The 15,457-nt window shown below is 35.2% G+C and overlaps 2 protein-coding genes across 7 annotated transcripts in view; one reads left to right on the forward strand and one right to left on the reverse strand.

Moving 5' to 3' along the window:
* Positions 1-14,552, reverse strand: part of LOC105489529 (RUNX family transcription factor 2) — a 352,919-nt gene extending 338,367 nt beyond the window's left edge. Inside the window, exon 1 of the mRNA XM_071096966.1 lies at positions 14,415-14,552. The gene's annotated coding sequence lies outside the window, so the exon portion shown is untranslated. The remainder of the gene's footprint in view (positions 1-14,414) is intronic.
* The window catches only part of LOC105489527 (SPT3 homolog, SAGA and STAGA complex component), a 530,030-nt gene that overhangs the window by 52,545 nt on the left and 462,028 nt on the right, over positions 1-15,457 (forward strand). Inside the window, exon 1 of one of the 6 annotated variants that reach the window (XM_071096974.1) lies at positions 14,808-15,230. The exons of the other annotated variants lie outside the window; for them this stretch is intronic. The gene's annotated coding sequence lies outside the window, so the exon portion shown is untranslated. Of the gene's footprint in view, positions 1-14,807; positions 15,231-15,457 lie in introns of those variants that run through there. 6 annotated transcript variants of the gene reach the window in all.

Genomic DNA, 15,457 nt, shown 5'->3' on the forward strand with positions numbered 1-15,457 from the left:
TTATTTGCTGCTAATTCTATTCTTTTATTCTATTCTTTCATTTGCTGCTAATTCTTTTAATTGAAAATCAAAGGAGAAAGTGGTTTGATGGAGGAATTTTTAAACTGCAGAGATCCTAATTTGGCTTAAAATGTTCTGATTATGAGGTTTTAGGAAGGAAATTTTTAATTTATTGTTTCATCTTGCTGTGTGACTATCTTTTCTCATTTTCCTTTTTTTGGACACTTTTTCTTTTTTTGGATTTGATGTATAGCTGTTTAAGCTTACATGACATCTATTTGGCCTTGTATTGATTACTTCTGTCAGTAAAATATGTATAGTTTTATCTGTTAAATTATGGTGACTGTGCAATATTCCATTTCCTTGTTTGATGGGGTATATGTTTATGTACACAAGTACATGCACATTTGTCTGATTCTGTATGTATACAAGGCATTGTTTTGTAGTACTTTTTGTAATGAGAGTATTTTTCTCAGTTTAATTAGATCATGTAAAAACCCAAACTAGCACCATTTCCCTGATTGTTTGAACAACTTCATTTGATTAGTTTTAGCAGCTGTGTAAATGTGAGATTATGTGGAAATTGGATGCCAGAAGAGAAAAACTTAAGTCAATCTCTCCCTCCCTCCCTCTCCCTATCTCTCTCCCTCTACCTGTCTCCCCCTTTCCTCCTCTTTCCCTTTCTTTCTCCTTCAGGCTTTTTTGGTTTCTCTTCCTTTTTTTCCCTCATTTCTATACAGGCTCAAAGTAGATTCTTAAGTTATGGTAGGGGATATTAACATTAATCCTCACTAATGAGTACTTGGTAGATTTGGAGCTCTTAACATTCATTACAAATTGTTATATACTGGTATGTGATACCTCAGTTGTTAGATAGCATTGGCATGTGATTATAGAGAATTTCTTTTAGCTGTTTTTAATTGTTTCTTGAATCCTTTTATGCTAATTTACTTTAATACATTGTTCACATAGCATTAACACTAATTATGAGGATTACTTTGTTTTTTTTCTTTGAGTATTCTTTGAAGTGCATAGTGATCCATACTTGTTTAATGTAGCTGTATAAATAATTCATGTTTCTTGTAATTATTAGAACAATTCATCTTCGAATGCTGTCATTTTTGTAATAATAAAAAAAGGCGAGAACTTGCAGAAAATATGGGAAACATGCTCTTGTGACAGCTGAGGATGTGGCTAGACTAAAGCAGGAAACTACTACCCACAATGCAATGTTACATACACTACCACTTAATAAAATTTTTATCAAACATGCTACTGACAAAACCAAAGAAAAATAATATCCCAGCTATGCTATTTAACGTATCTAGGGAGAAGTGAAAGTAATCTTTTTAGAACCTTTGTACTTAGAGAATATAGTAAATGAGACTGCAGGACATTATTGTATATGTTGGAGCACTGCTGTAACTTTGTGCTATGGAACATGGCTGTAGGTAAAACTGTCTTATAATGAGAATCTTTTGTATACTAGCTTTCTTGGAAAAGGTGTACAAGGAAAATCTCCTCTCTTTCAATTGAACTGTTTTAGTGTTAAATAGGATCAGAGGATATTGTCACTTGGAAAAATAAGTTAGAGATATTCATTGTCATTATCTAAACTTTTAATATAGTCATGTATATTTTGTTACAATTTGTTTTAAGATGTCTTTTATTGCAAAGTTGGGGGTAGGACTTGAATTGTCCACTGAGGCATATGTCTTTTTCAAGTAATTGTTTTTCTTGTTCTTTATGTTAATAGCTTGCTCCATCAGTCTATGTGCTTTACTGTAGCGAGGTTAGTCTAAAGCAAAAATGTGAACCGCATTTATAATGTGGTTGAAAAACATGTTAAGGCATGTTCTAAAAAAATCGTGTTTTAATATATTTAAGGTTTCCGTGTGTAAATCTTAATCCACTGTGCTCTTAACTGTCAGACTTCAGCAATTTTGATGAATTTAATAACTTAATAATTTAGATGAATTTTGAGGTTTTATAAAGGAGGTTGTTTAAGGTTTAAATAAGGGAACGTAATAGAATTTTTGAATTGATAACTAATGTATACAAGTTCAGTTAGAGGAAGAATAGAAAAGATTGTAAGTTAGTGTTACTTATGAAGGATTCCCCTCTGAGCATTCCAGTATATAACTTGTCAGTGTTTTGTTTCACAACCAACATAGTAATTGTCATCTCATCATTTAAACATGAATATCATCGTATGTCTGTCTGTATCTCTATTAAGGATGATTTGCTTAATTGTTTGAAGTTTTTTCTCCTTTAGAAACTGCTTATCAATAACAGCTGTAGCACTGTGGCTTTTCTCCATGGACTCATGGTGGTCTTTGGAACAACGTTCTTCAACTTTGACAGGTGAGACAGAGGCTCTCCAGTGCCACTGCTTTTGGATGAATCTAACTGTGGTTGGAGAAAGTGCATCTTGCCAAAATATATGGGCGAGACCACACACAGCCTTTAAAATAGTTATTGTAGGCTTATTTTTAGGAATACATGTCTTGACAGTTCTTTTATTTGCATGCCAGTTTCATTACTGTGTATAGATTTTTCATTGGTTTCAGTAAAGGCGATTGCAGATTTAGGTCTCTATTTGTTAGGCCTTGTGTATAACTTAGGGTGGAAAATACCTTGAGTTCAAGCATAATTAACAATATAGAAAATATATTGAAAATGAAGTGCTAGAATACTGATCTTTTTGTTTTTATATATTTGACAGTATTCCCATTGGAAATCTCAATTTCTCAGAAAGCATAGCAGTGAAAACTTGCACTAATTTTCCTTTTAAGATTAAGGAAGTCAGGAGAGAAATGTTAAAATATTCATATATTTTAATTATATTAATATTATAAAATTATAAAAGTATGTATTCTTATAATATTGGTATAATAAAGCATTGTTTAAAATGTAAGTTTTACACTTTAGGAGAAGCTTGAAAGCATTGAAACTAGTTCCTGAAGAAGTCTCTTTCTTAATGCATAGGCATAATTTACATGTCATCCAGTCTTTTTATGGGATGATTAAAACTTTATTCAGCTTAATGAACTATAAAATTGTTTGAATATGTTTAAAAATAAGTATTTCTAGTTTTCTAAAACTAGCTTTTTTAGTGACCAGTAGAGATCACTCTAGACTTTACTAAAATGTTAATTGTTTCTTTTTATAAAATGCTGTATTTGGATAATTATTCATGATTCTTATTAAGTTATTAGTGGTAACAATATTAAAACTTCTTGGGAACTGGGAGGTCACAAGACTTTTTACTTGCTGATTAATGAATGTTTCTTAGGTATTTATTTATAGTATCTTTTAACCATCTAAGGTGAGATTACAATTTTTTTTCTAGCTTCATAGGGAAAACAGATTCTGTAGAAATAATTGGAAAATCAGTTTTTCTCTATTGTTATCACATTATCCTTCCATTGCTGAATGATTCTGGCAGGTAAGTAGTAGGGAAATTGTGTTCCTATCACTTTTCAAGAGAACAAGTTTATGGATAGAAGAGAGAATGTATTATATACAAATAGATTGTTTAGAGAAAGATCTGGTGCTTGCCTGTCAGAAATTAACATGGATGTGAAACTTGATTGGTTTCTAGATTGAAAGTAGAGCTACATAGGTCACTTTTAGGATATTTGAGAAAACTTGGAATATGGACTGGATAGCGACGATACTATGTGATAATGTGATAGTGTAATCACTATGTGATTAGATGTGATAATGCTATTGTGTTTTTGTAGGACAATACCCATAGTCTTAAAAGAGATATGAGCTGAATTAATAAAATTTAATTAAATACATTCATAAAATAAATACATTGGTAAAATAAATGTGTCAAAATGTTAATTGGTGAATATAAGTAAAGAATATATAGGCATTTATTTCACTATTTTTCAGTTTAAACAGTGAATTCTGAAAGGTAAACCATTTTATGTTTAAGGGGTACAGAAATTTGATTTCGAATGGAAATCAGGTGAGGAAAATTCATATATAAATAAATTTTAAAAAATGAGTGAATATGAATAGCTTGGGCTACACAGAGCAATTTTAGATTTTAGTTTATAGTTTTATTCTTTAAATTTTATTCACAGTAAAGAAAATGGCTAGTTTTCACAGTTTGTTTGTATATGGCAAATATAAATTGAAGATGGTAAAATATTTTTGAAAATCTTAACTTTAAGAATTGTAAGTTTGTATTATGGTAACTCGAGGCTAGAAATTTTTAGAGGATCAAAACAAGCATCTGTTATTGGTATGTCATTTGTGTATTCTTAGCTGTATGTTTCTGGAATATATGTACAAATGCCTTAAAAAGTTTATTTACATTAAATACTATTATATTGTACTACTATTACTGAATTATTTATACTACTAAAACTGTACTAATACTACTAAATTGTTTATACTACTACATTACACTTTATAAGCAATATTTTAATGATCAGAAGACTACATCTCTATGTACAAAGTATTAATTTTGAATTTGTATAATACTAGTTGATGCCCTACCAGGAATTGACACACTTTTTCTAAAGGGCCAGGTAGTAAATATTTTGGCTTTGTGGGCCATAGGATTTTCTGTTAACTACCCAACTCTGCCATTGCAGTCTGAAAGCAGATGATGAGTAAACAAATGAGTATGGCTAAATTCCAGTAAAACTTTATTTACAAAAACAGGAAGTTGTGGCCTGGCATGGTGGTTCACACCTATATTCCCAGCATTTTGGGAGGCTAAGGTGGGAGGATCACTTACCCCCAGGAGTTCAAGACCAACCTGGGCAACATGGCAAGACCCCATGTCTACCAGAAGAAAAAAAAGGAAAAGAAAAATTAGCCAGGCATGGTGACATGCACTTGTGGTCCCAGCTATTAGGGAGGCTGAGGTGAGAGGATCACCTGAGCCAAGGAGGTGCAAGTTGCAGTGAGCTGTGTTCTTGCCACTGCACTACAGCCTGGGTGACAGAGCAAAGCCGTCTCAAAAAACAAAACCAAAAAACCTGGGAAGCTGCCATAGTGGTTTGCCCACTCCTCTTATAGAACAGGCAAGAATGACTTGTAATAATGAGGATCATGTTTCTTATTTATATATTATAATTCTTGAAGTATTTGGAAATTTTCTTATAATAGTTTATTGTTATGTGAAAGATCATGTCTATGGTATGTACTAACCATCTCTTGAATTGGAGCATACAAGTCATCTTGATCATATAATCATTATATTGTGTGTCACCCTAAAGTCCTTTTAGGATGAGGTTGGAATCCAAATAATCTTGATTAGAGTCCATCTATAAATTATCTTAAATCTCAACATTTAATTTATTTACTTTTCATTATTACTAATAAGATGTTAAGATTTATGTACTTATTATTCACAGAAATGTTCTCTCTTTTAGAGTTCACTCGGTTTAGTGCCCAAGCATGAAATATTTTAGCAGAAGTCTTAGTAAGGACTGTGATCAGATATTTTCCCTCTGTTTTATCCACATTTGAATTTCATTCTGAGTGGAAAAAGTAACCAGTTATATTTGATATTACTGTGTATCTCCAGAAACGGTCATTTCTACCATTGGACGTAATATCCAAAGTAAATTCATTTTCTGAGGATTTACCTACATTAGGTAGACTTTGGGTATTATTTATTTGGTGATGGTGGTTACTACTGAGTAAGAAAAGTAACATTTTATGTATATTGGTAAATAAAAATTGAACTTGTATTCTGATCTGAATTTCAGATCTTTATTGTGTTAACACTTAAGGTTTTATATAAATGGGATAGCTTTAAGTAACAGCTTACAGTAAGTTCAGCTTACCGTATATTCTAATTATTAGATATACGGTAAGAATATGTCTCAAGTAATTTTGTTTTGGAGGAGAAATCTTTCTGCCTTCTTCCTCCTGCCTTACAAACTCTGGTGATTGCCTCTTTGCCCTCATTTATGATAAAGTTCCAAAGTGATTGTTTGTACCTCCCATATTTAATTATAAGACACATAATTGTAAGATACATATTTAATTATAAAACAAATAAATCGTTGTAAGCAGTAAGAAAGATAACTTGTCTGAGAGGGAAACACACACGCACACAAACCCAGAAAGCATCATCAAGGGTCATTTAATGTGAGGACAGATTGCCGTGTCTGCCTCAGTACATTTTAAAATATATCAGTGTAGGAATTTAATAAACTAATTGACAAGAGGAACATTTTTTAAAGCATACTTTTTAATGAAAGACTGGGAAATATTTAATATTTATGTAGGGAAGATTTTCATCCAAAATTAATAAATTGAAAATAGTTTTGACATTTAAAGTTATATAATGATCATATAGTAGGAAAATCTCTGAGAAATAAAATCTTGCCTAATAATAAATGGTTAATATGGATTTATTTTATCTATTTCACTATTTCTTGGTACTATTTTAAATCTCTAGGACTCCTGTCATTTTTAGTTATAAATTCATGTTTTTTGAAAATTGAGAAATCCTAAAGACTGCATATTTTTGAAATAATTTATGGATTATTCAATACAATTGGTTGGTATGTACTCTGGCATTGCTATTTAGTTATTTATTGCATGACATATTTATAAAGTTGGTTAGTGATAATGTCTTAATAGACTTTATTTTTCAGTGCAGTTTTAAATTTACAGACGAATTGAACACAAAGTACAGAGAATTCCCATAATCTCCCACCTCCCTGACACTACCAACAGCTCTCAGTTTATTCTTACTAATATCTTGCATTGGTGGTCTACATTTATTATAATTGATGAACCAATATTGATACATTATAGTTAACTAAAGTTCGTAGTTTACATTAGGATTTATTCTTTATGTTGTACAGTTTCATAGGTTTTGCCAAATGTATAATGTCATGTCTCCAAAATTATGGTGTCATCCAGATTAGTTTCACTGCCTATATATCCCCTGTGCACCTCCTGTTCATCTCTCTCCATAATCCCTGTTAATAACTAATTTTTTTCTTCCCGTTCTTTTTACTGATACGTGTATGTAGTAGTGGTTAAATATATATAAATTTACTATCTTAACCATTCTGACAACGGAACTTTTTACTCTGTCTATAGTATTGCCTTTTCCAATATGTCATGTAGTTAGAATTGACTCCCAATCCTGCAAGCCCTTTTCATAATGGCGTTAATCTATTCCTGAGGATGAGGCTCTCATGACCTGAAAACCTCCCATTTTAAAAATTATGTTACTTGTTTTTTGAGTTCCTTGTATATTTTAGATATTAACCCCTTTGCAGATACATGGTTTGCAAATATATCTGTATACTTGTTACTTTGTTGATTGTTTTCTTTGCTCTGTAGAAGTGTTTTAGTTTATTGTAATCCCATTTGTCTATTTTTGCTTTTGTTGCCAGTTCTTTTGGGGTCATATCCAAAACATTATTATCCAAACCAATTTCATAGAGCTTTTCCCCTCTGTTTTCTTCTAGCAGTTTTGCAATTTCGTGTCTTATGTTTGTGTTTAATGCAGTTTGAGTTGATTTTTGTGTATGTTTTTAGATGAGGATCTAATTTTATTCTTCTGCATGTAGGTAACCAGTTTCCCCAGCACCATTTATTGAAGAGACTATCCTCCCTCATTTTGTGTTCTTGGTGTCTTTATTGAAAATCAGTTGACAGTAAATGTGTGGATTTACTTCTGGGTTCACTCTTCTGTTCCGTTTGTGTGTGTGCTTTTATGCCCGTACCATGCTGTTTTGATTGCTGTAACTTGATAGTGGATTTTCAAATTAAGTAATGTGAAGCCTCTGGATTTGTTCTTTTTGCTCAAGACTGCTTTGGCTATTTGGGGTTATTTGTGGTTCCATATGAATTTTAGGATTGTTTTTTCTGTTTCTGTGAAAAGTGTCATTAGATCAAGATTGCATTCAGTCTGTAGGTCACTTTGGGTAGTCTGGACATTTTGACAATATTCTTTTTTTTTTTTTTTGAGACAGAGTCTTCCTCTGTTACGCAGGCTGAAGTGCAAGTGGTGTGATCTCAGCTCACTGCAACCTCTACCTTCCAGGCTCAAGTGATCCTCCCACCTCAGCCTCCTGAGTAGCTGGAACTATCTGTGCATGCCACCACGCCTGGCTAATTTTTGTATTTTTTGTAGAGATGGGGTCTCACCATGTTGTCCAGGCTGGTCTCAAACTTCTGAGCTTAAGTGATCCGCCCACCTTGGCCTCCTAAAGTTCTGGGATTACAGATTCCATATGGCATGAACCCCTGCGCCTGGCCATACCAATATTCTTTCAATCCATAAAGTTAAGGTATCTTTCCATTTAATTGTGTCTTCTTCCATTTATTTCCTCAGTGTTCATACAGGCGTGAGCCACTGCACCTGGTCTTAACAATATTCTTTCAATCCATAAAGTTAGGATATCTTTCCATGTAATTTGTGTCTTCTTCCATTTCTTTCATCAGTGTTTTATAGTTTTCACAGTATGGTGTACAGGCTGTACTTCTTTGGTCAAATTTATTTGTAAGTATTTACCTTTTTTTGATAGCTATTGTTAATGAGATTTTCTTAAATTTCTTTTTTGGATAGTGTGGAAGTGATACTGATTTTTCACATGTTAATTTTGTATCCTGCAGAATTACTGAATTTGTTTGTTCGTTCTAACAGCTTATGCCAGAGTCTTTAGGTTTTACTCCATGAAAGATTGCATTGTCTGCAAGCAGAGAGATATAACTTTTTCCTGTGGATGCCTATGATTTCTTTCTCTTATTTAATTTTGCTTGATACAGTATTTTTTTTTTTTTTTTTGCTCTTCATAGGAGTTATTTAGTATTTACAGCTTTCAACATAGACATCTCCCTGATTCATTTTTATTTATTTATTTATTTTAGTTTTATTTTTCCATAAGTTATTGGGGTACAGGTGGTATTTGGTTACATGAGTAAGTTCTTCATTGGAGATTTATGAGAACCTGGTGCACCCGTCACCCGAGCAGTATACACTACACCATATTTGTTGTCTTTTATCCCCCACTTCGCCACAAGTGTTCAAAGTCCATTGTATCATTGTTATGCCTTTGTGTCCTCATAGCTTAGCTCGCATATATCAGTGAGAACATGCAACGTTTGGTTTTCCATTCCTGAGTTACTTCACTTGGAACAGTAGTCTCTAATCTCATCCAGGTCATTGCAAATGCTGTTAATTCATTCCTTTTTATGGTTGAGTAGTATTCCATCATACACACACATATATATATATGTGTATAATCAGAGTTTCTTTATCCACTCATTGATAGGCATTTGGGTTGGTTCCATGATTTTGCTATTGTGAATTGTGCTGCTATAAACATGCGTGTGCGAGTATCTTTTTAGGATAATGACTTCTTTTCCTCAGGGTAGATACCCAGCAATGAGATTGCTGAATCAAATGGTAGTTCTACTTTTAGTTCTTTAAGGAGTCTCCACACTGTTTTCCATAGCAGCTGTACTAGTTTACATTCCTACCAGCAGTGTAGAAGTGTTCCCTGTTCACCACATCTATGCCAACATCTACTGTGTTTTGATTCTTTGATTACGGCCATTCTTATAGGAGTAAGGTGGTATTGCATTGTGGTTTTGATTTGCATTTCCCTGATCATTAGTGATGTTGAGCATTTTTTCATATGTTTATTGGCCGTTTGTTTATCTTCTTTTGAGAGTTGTCTATTCATGTCCTTAGCCCACTTTTTGATGGTATTGATTGTTTTTTCTTGTTTTGTTTGAGTTTGTTGTAGATTCTGGATATTAGTCCTTTGTCAGATATATAGATTGTGAAGGTTTTCTCCAACTCTGCGGGTTGTCTGTTTACTTTGCTGACTGTTCCTTTTGCTGTGCAAAAGCTCTTTAATTAGGTCACAGCTATTTATTTTTGTTTTTATTGCAATTGCTTTTGAGTTTTTGGTCATGAAATCCTTGTTTAAGGCAATGTCTAGAAGGGTTTTTCCAATGTTATCTTCTGGAACTTTTATAGTTTCAGGTCTTAGATTTAAGTCCTTAATCCATCTTGAGTTGATTTTTGTATAAGGTGAGAGATGAGGATCGAGTTTCATTCTCCTACATGTGGCTAGCCTAGTATCTGAGCACCATTTGTTGAAAAGGGAGTCCTTTCCCCACTTTATGTTTTTGTTTGTTTTGTCAAAGATCAGTTGGCTATAAGTATTTGGATTTATTTCTGAGTTCTCTATTTTGTTCCATTGGTCTTCATGCCTATTTTTATACCAGTACCATGCTGTTTTGGTGACTATGGCCTCATAGTATATTTTGAAATCGGGTAATGTGATGCCTCCATATTTGTTCTTTTTTTTCTTAGCCTTGCTTTGGCTATGAGGGCTCTTTTTTGGTTGCATATGCATTTTAGAATTGTTTTTTCTAACTCTGTGGAGAATGATGATGGTATTTTGATGAGGATTGCCTTGAATTTGTAGATTGCTTTTGGCAGTATGATGATTTTTACAGTATTGATTCTGGCCATCCATAAGCATGGGATGTGTTTCCATTTGTTTGGTTGTCTGTCATTTCCTTTAGCAGTGTTTTGTAGTTTTCCTTGTAGAGGTCTTTTGACTCCTTTGTTAGGTATATTCCTAAGTATTTTATTTTTTTTTTGAAGCTATTGTAAAAGGGGTTGAGTTACTGATTTCTCAGCTTGATTGCTATTGGTATATAGAAGAGCTACTGATTTGTGTACTTTAATCTTGTATCCGCAAACTTTACTGAATTCTTTTATCAGTTCTAGGACCTTTCTGGAGAAGTAGTTAGGGTTTTCAAGGTAAACAATCATATTGTCAGCAATAGCAACGCTCTGACTTCCTCTTTACCTATGTGGATGCCCTTTATCTCTTTCTCTTGTCGGGTTGTTCTGGCTAAGACTTCCAGTACTGTGTTGAAGAGGAGTGTTGAGAATGGGCATCCTTGTTTTATTCCCATTCTCAGGGGGAATGCTTTCAACTTTTCCCCATTCAGTATTATGTTGGCTGTGGGTTTGTCATAGATGGCTTTTATTCCATTAAGGTATGGCCCTTGTATGCTGATTTTGCTGAGAGTTTTGATCATAAAGTGATGCTGGATTTTGTCGAATGCTTTTTCTGCATCTATTGAGATGATCATGTGATTTTTTTTTTTTTTTTTTTTTGAGACGGAGTCTCGCTCTGTCACCCAGGCTGGAGTGGAGTGGCCGGATCTCAGCTCACTGCAAGCTCCGCCTCCCAGGTTTACGCCATTCTCCTGCCTCAGCCTCCCTAGTAGCTGGGACTACAGGCGCCCGCCACCTTGCCCGGCTAGTTTTTTTGTATTTTTAGTAGACACGGGGTTTCACCATGTTAGCCAGAATGGTCTCGATCTCCTGACCTCGTGATCCGCCCGTCTCGGCCTCCCAAAGTGCTGGGATTACAGGCTTGAGCCACTGTGCCCGGCCGATCATGTGATTTTTTTTTAAAATTCTGTTTATGTGGTGAATCATATTTATTAACTTGCATATGTTAAACCATCCCTGCATCCCTGGTATGAAACCCACTTGATCATGGTGGATTATCTTTTTCGATGTGTTATTGGATTTGGTTAACTAGCATTTTGTTAAGGATTTTAGTATCTATGTTCATCAAGGATGTCGGTCTGTAGTATTCTTTTTTGGTTATGTCCTTTCTTGGTTTTGGTATTAGGGTGATGCTGGCTTCATAGAATGGATTAGGGAGGGTTCCCTCTTTCTCCATCTTGTGGAATAGTGTTGAAAGGATTCATACCAATTCCTCTTTGAATGTCTGGTAGAATTCTGCTGTGAATCCGTCCGGTCCTGGACTTTTTTTTTTTTTTTTTTGATAATTTTTAAATTACCATTTCAATCTCATGCTTGTTATTGGTCTGTTCAGGGTATCTAATTCTTCCTTATTTAAGCTAGCAGAGTTGTATTTTCCTGGAATTGATCCATCTCTTTTAGGTTTTCTAGTTTATGTGCATAAAGGTGTTCATAGTAGTCTCGAATGATCTTTTGTGTTTCAGTAGTGTCAGTTGTAGTATCTCCTGTTTCGTTTCTCAGTGAAGTTATTTGGATTTTCTCTCTTTTCTTGGTTTATGTTGCAAATGGTCTGTCAGTCTCATATGTCTTTTTCAAATAACCAGCTTTTTGTTTCATGTATCTTTTGTACTGTATTTTTTGTTTGTTTCAATTTTGTTTAGTTCTGCTCTGCTCTTATTTTTTTTCTTCTACTGGGTTTGGTTTTGGTTTGTTCTTGTTTCTCTATTTCCCTGAGGCGTGACTTTAGATTGTCTGTCTGTGCTCTTTCAACCTTTTTGATGTAGGCATTTAGGGCTATGAACTTTCCTCTTAGCATTGCCTTTGCTGTGTCCCAGAGGTTTTGATAGGTTGTGTCATTATTGTCATTCAGTTCAAAGAATTTTTTAATTTCCATTTTGATTTCATTTTTGATCCAGTGCTCATTCAAGAGCAGGTTATTTAATTTCCATGTATTTGCATGGTTTTGATGGTTCCTTTTGGAGTTGATTTCCAGTTTTATTCCACTGTGGTCTGAGAAAGTGCTTTATATCATTTCAATTTTCTTAAATTTATTGAGACTCTTTGTATGGCCTGTCATATTGTCTATCTTGGCAAAAGTTCCATGGCTGTTGAATAGAATGTGTATTCTGCAGTCGTTGGATGAAATGTTCTGTATATATCTGCTAAATCTGTTTGTTCCAAGGTATAGTTTACATTTATTGTTTCTTTGTTGTCTTGTTGACCTGTCTAGTGCTGTCAGTGGAGTATTGAAGTCCCCACCCCCGCACCTGCCCCCCCCCCCCCCATTATTGTGTTGCTGTCTATCTCATTCTTAGGTCTGTTAGTAATTGTTTTATAAATTTGGGGGCTCCAGTGTTAGGTGCATATATGTTTAGGATTGTGATATTTTCCTGTTGGGCAAGGCCTTTTATCATTATATAATGTCCCTCTTTGTCTTTTTTAACTGCTGTAGCTTTAAGGTTTCTTTTGTCTCATATAAGAATTGCTACTCCTGCTTGCTTTTGGTGTCCATTTGCATGAAATGCTTTTTACCACCCCTTTACTTTAAGTTTATATGAGTCCTTATGTGTTAGGTGAATCTCTTGAAGGCAGCAGATAATTGGTTGGTGAGTTCTTACCCATTCTGCAATTCTGTATTTTTTAGGTGGAACATTTAGGCCATTTACATTCAATGTTAGCGTTGAAATGTGAGGTACCCTTGCATTCATCATGTTCTTTGTTACCTTCATACTTTGTTTTTTTGTTTTTGCTTTTTAACTTGTATTTTTGTTTTATAGGTCGTGTGTGCTTTATGCTTTAAAGAGATTCTGTTTTGATGTGTTTCCAGGATTTGTTTCAAGATTTAGAACTCCTTTTAGCAGTTCTTTTAGTGGTTGCTTGTTAATGGTGAATTCTCTCAACATTTGTCTGAAAATGACTGTATCTTTCCTTCATATATGATGTTTAGTTTTGCTGTATACAAAATTCTTGTCTGAAGATTGTTTTGTTTGAGGAGGTTGAAGATAGGGCCCCAATCCCTTCTAGCTTGTATGGTTTCTGTTCAGAAATCTGCTGTTAATCTGATAGGTTTTCCTTTATAGGTTACCTGGTGCTTCTGTCTAACAGCTCTTAATGATACTTTCCTTCGTCTTAACTTTGGATAACCTGATGACAGTGTACCTAGACAATGATCTTTTTGCAATGAATTTCCCAGGTGTTTTCTTTGTGCTTCTTGTATTTGGATGTCTAGGTTTCTAGCAAGGCCAGGGAAGTTTTCCTTGATTATTCTTCCAGATGTGTTTTCCAAGCTTTTAGAATTGTCTTCTTCCTCAGGAACACTGATTATGCTTAGGTTTGGTTGTTTAACATAATCCCAAACTTCTTGGAGGGTTTGTTCATATTATTCTGTTTTCTTTTTCTTTGTTGGATTGAGTTAGTTCGAAGACCTTGACTTTGAGCTCTCAATTTCTTCTGCTTGTTCCGTTCTATTGCTGAGACTTTCCAGAGCATTTTGCATTTCTAAAAGTGTGTCCAAAGTTTCCTGAATTTTTGATTGTTTTTTCTTTATGCTATCTATTTTGTTGAATATTTATCCCTTCACTTCTTATATCATTTTTTGGATTCCCTTGCATTGGGCTTCGCCTTTCTCTGGTCCCTCCTTGTTTAGCTTAATAACTAACCTCCTGAATTCTTTTTCAGGTAATTGAGGGATTTCTTCTTGGTTTGGATCCATTGCTGGTGAACTAGTGTGATTTTGTCGGGGTGTTGATGAGCCCTGTTTTGTCATATTACTAGGGTTGGTTTCCTGGTTCTTTCCTATTCAGGTAGGCTCTGTCAGAGGGAAGGTCTAGGGTTGAAGGCTGTTGTTCAGTATTTTTTGTCCCACAGGGGGTTCCCTTGATGTAGTACTCACCTCTTTTTCCTGTGGTTATGGCTTCCTGTGAGCCAAACTGCATGATTGTTTTCTCTCTTCTGGGTTTAGCCACCCAGCGAGTCTACTCAGCTCCTGGCTGATGCTGAGGATTTCTGTGCAGAGTCCTGTGATGTGAACCGTCTATGGGTCTCTCAGTGGTGGATGCCAGTGCCTGTTCTGGTGGAGGTGGTGGAGGTTGCAACTGACTCCGTGAGGGTTCTTAGCTTTGGTGGTTTAATGCTCTATTTTTGTGCTAGTTGACCTCCTGCCAGGAGGTGGCACTTTCTGCATCAGCTGTGGAGAGGGACCGGCAGTGGGTGGGGCCCTAGAACTCCCAGGATTGTATGTCCTTTGTCTTTGGCTACCAGGTTGCCTAGGGAAATCCCATCAGGTGGGGGTGGGGCTAGGTGTGTCTGAGTTCAGACTCTCCTTGGGCGGGTCTTGCTGTAGCTACACTGGGGGATGTGGTGAGATTCCCAGGTCACTGGAGTTGTGTACCTAGGAGGATTATGGCTGCTTCTGCCAAGTCATGTGGATAGTCAGGGATGTGAGGAAAAGCGGCAATCACAGGCATCACTCAGCTCCCAAGCAAACTGAAGGGCTGGTCTCATTCCCACCGTGCTGCCCAGCCCACGACAGCCCCAAGTCTGTTTCCAGGTGGAGGAAAACTTTCCAGAGGCTTTCCACTTCTCAGAGTATTTGAGGTGTCTCCCAGGTCCTGCAGGAACAGTCTGCTTTCTTCATAGTGTCTGTGATTCCTTCTCAGGATTGCTGGTTTGTTCTTGCAGTCGATCTGGAGCTAAAATTCACAATCAGGTACAGTATTCTTGGTGGACATTTTTTCCCCTCCTTTTCATCACTTTGACTATATTATCCCATTTTCTCCTGGTCTGTAAGGTGTCTACTGAGAAAACTGCTGTTAGCCTTATGTGAACTCTGTTATATGTGATTTCTTTCTCTTCTCTTGTTGGTTTCAGAATCTTTTATGTTTGATTTCTGACAGTTTGGTTATAATATACCTTCATCTATTCTTGTTTGAATTA

This window comes from Macaca nemestrina, chromosome 5, assembly GCF_043159975.1.
Source record: "Macaca nemestrina isolate mMacNem1 chromosome 5, mMacNem.hap1, whole genome shotgun sequence".
NCBI lineage: Eukaryota > Metazoa > Chordata > Mammalia > Primates > Cercopithecidae > Macaca > Macaca nemestrina.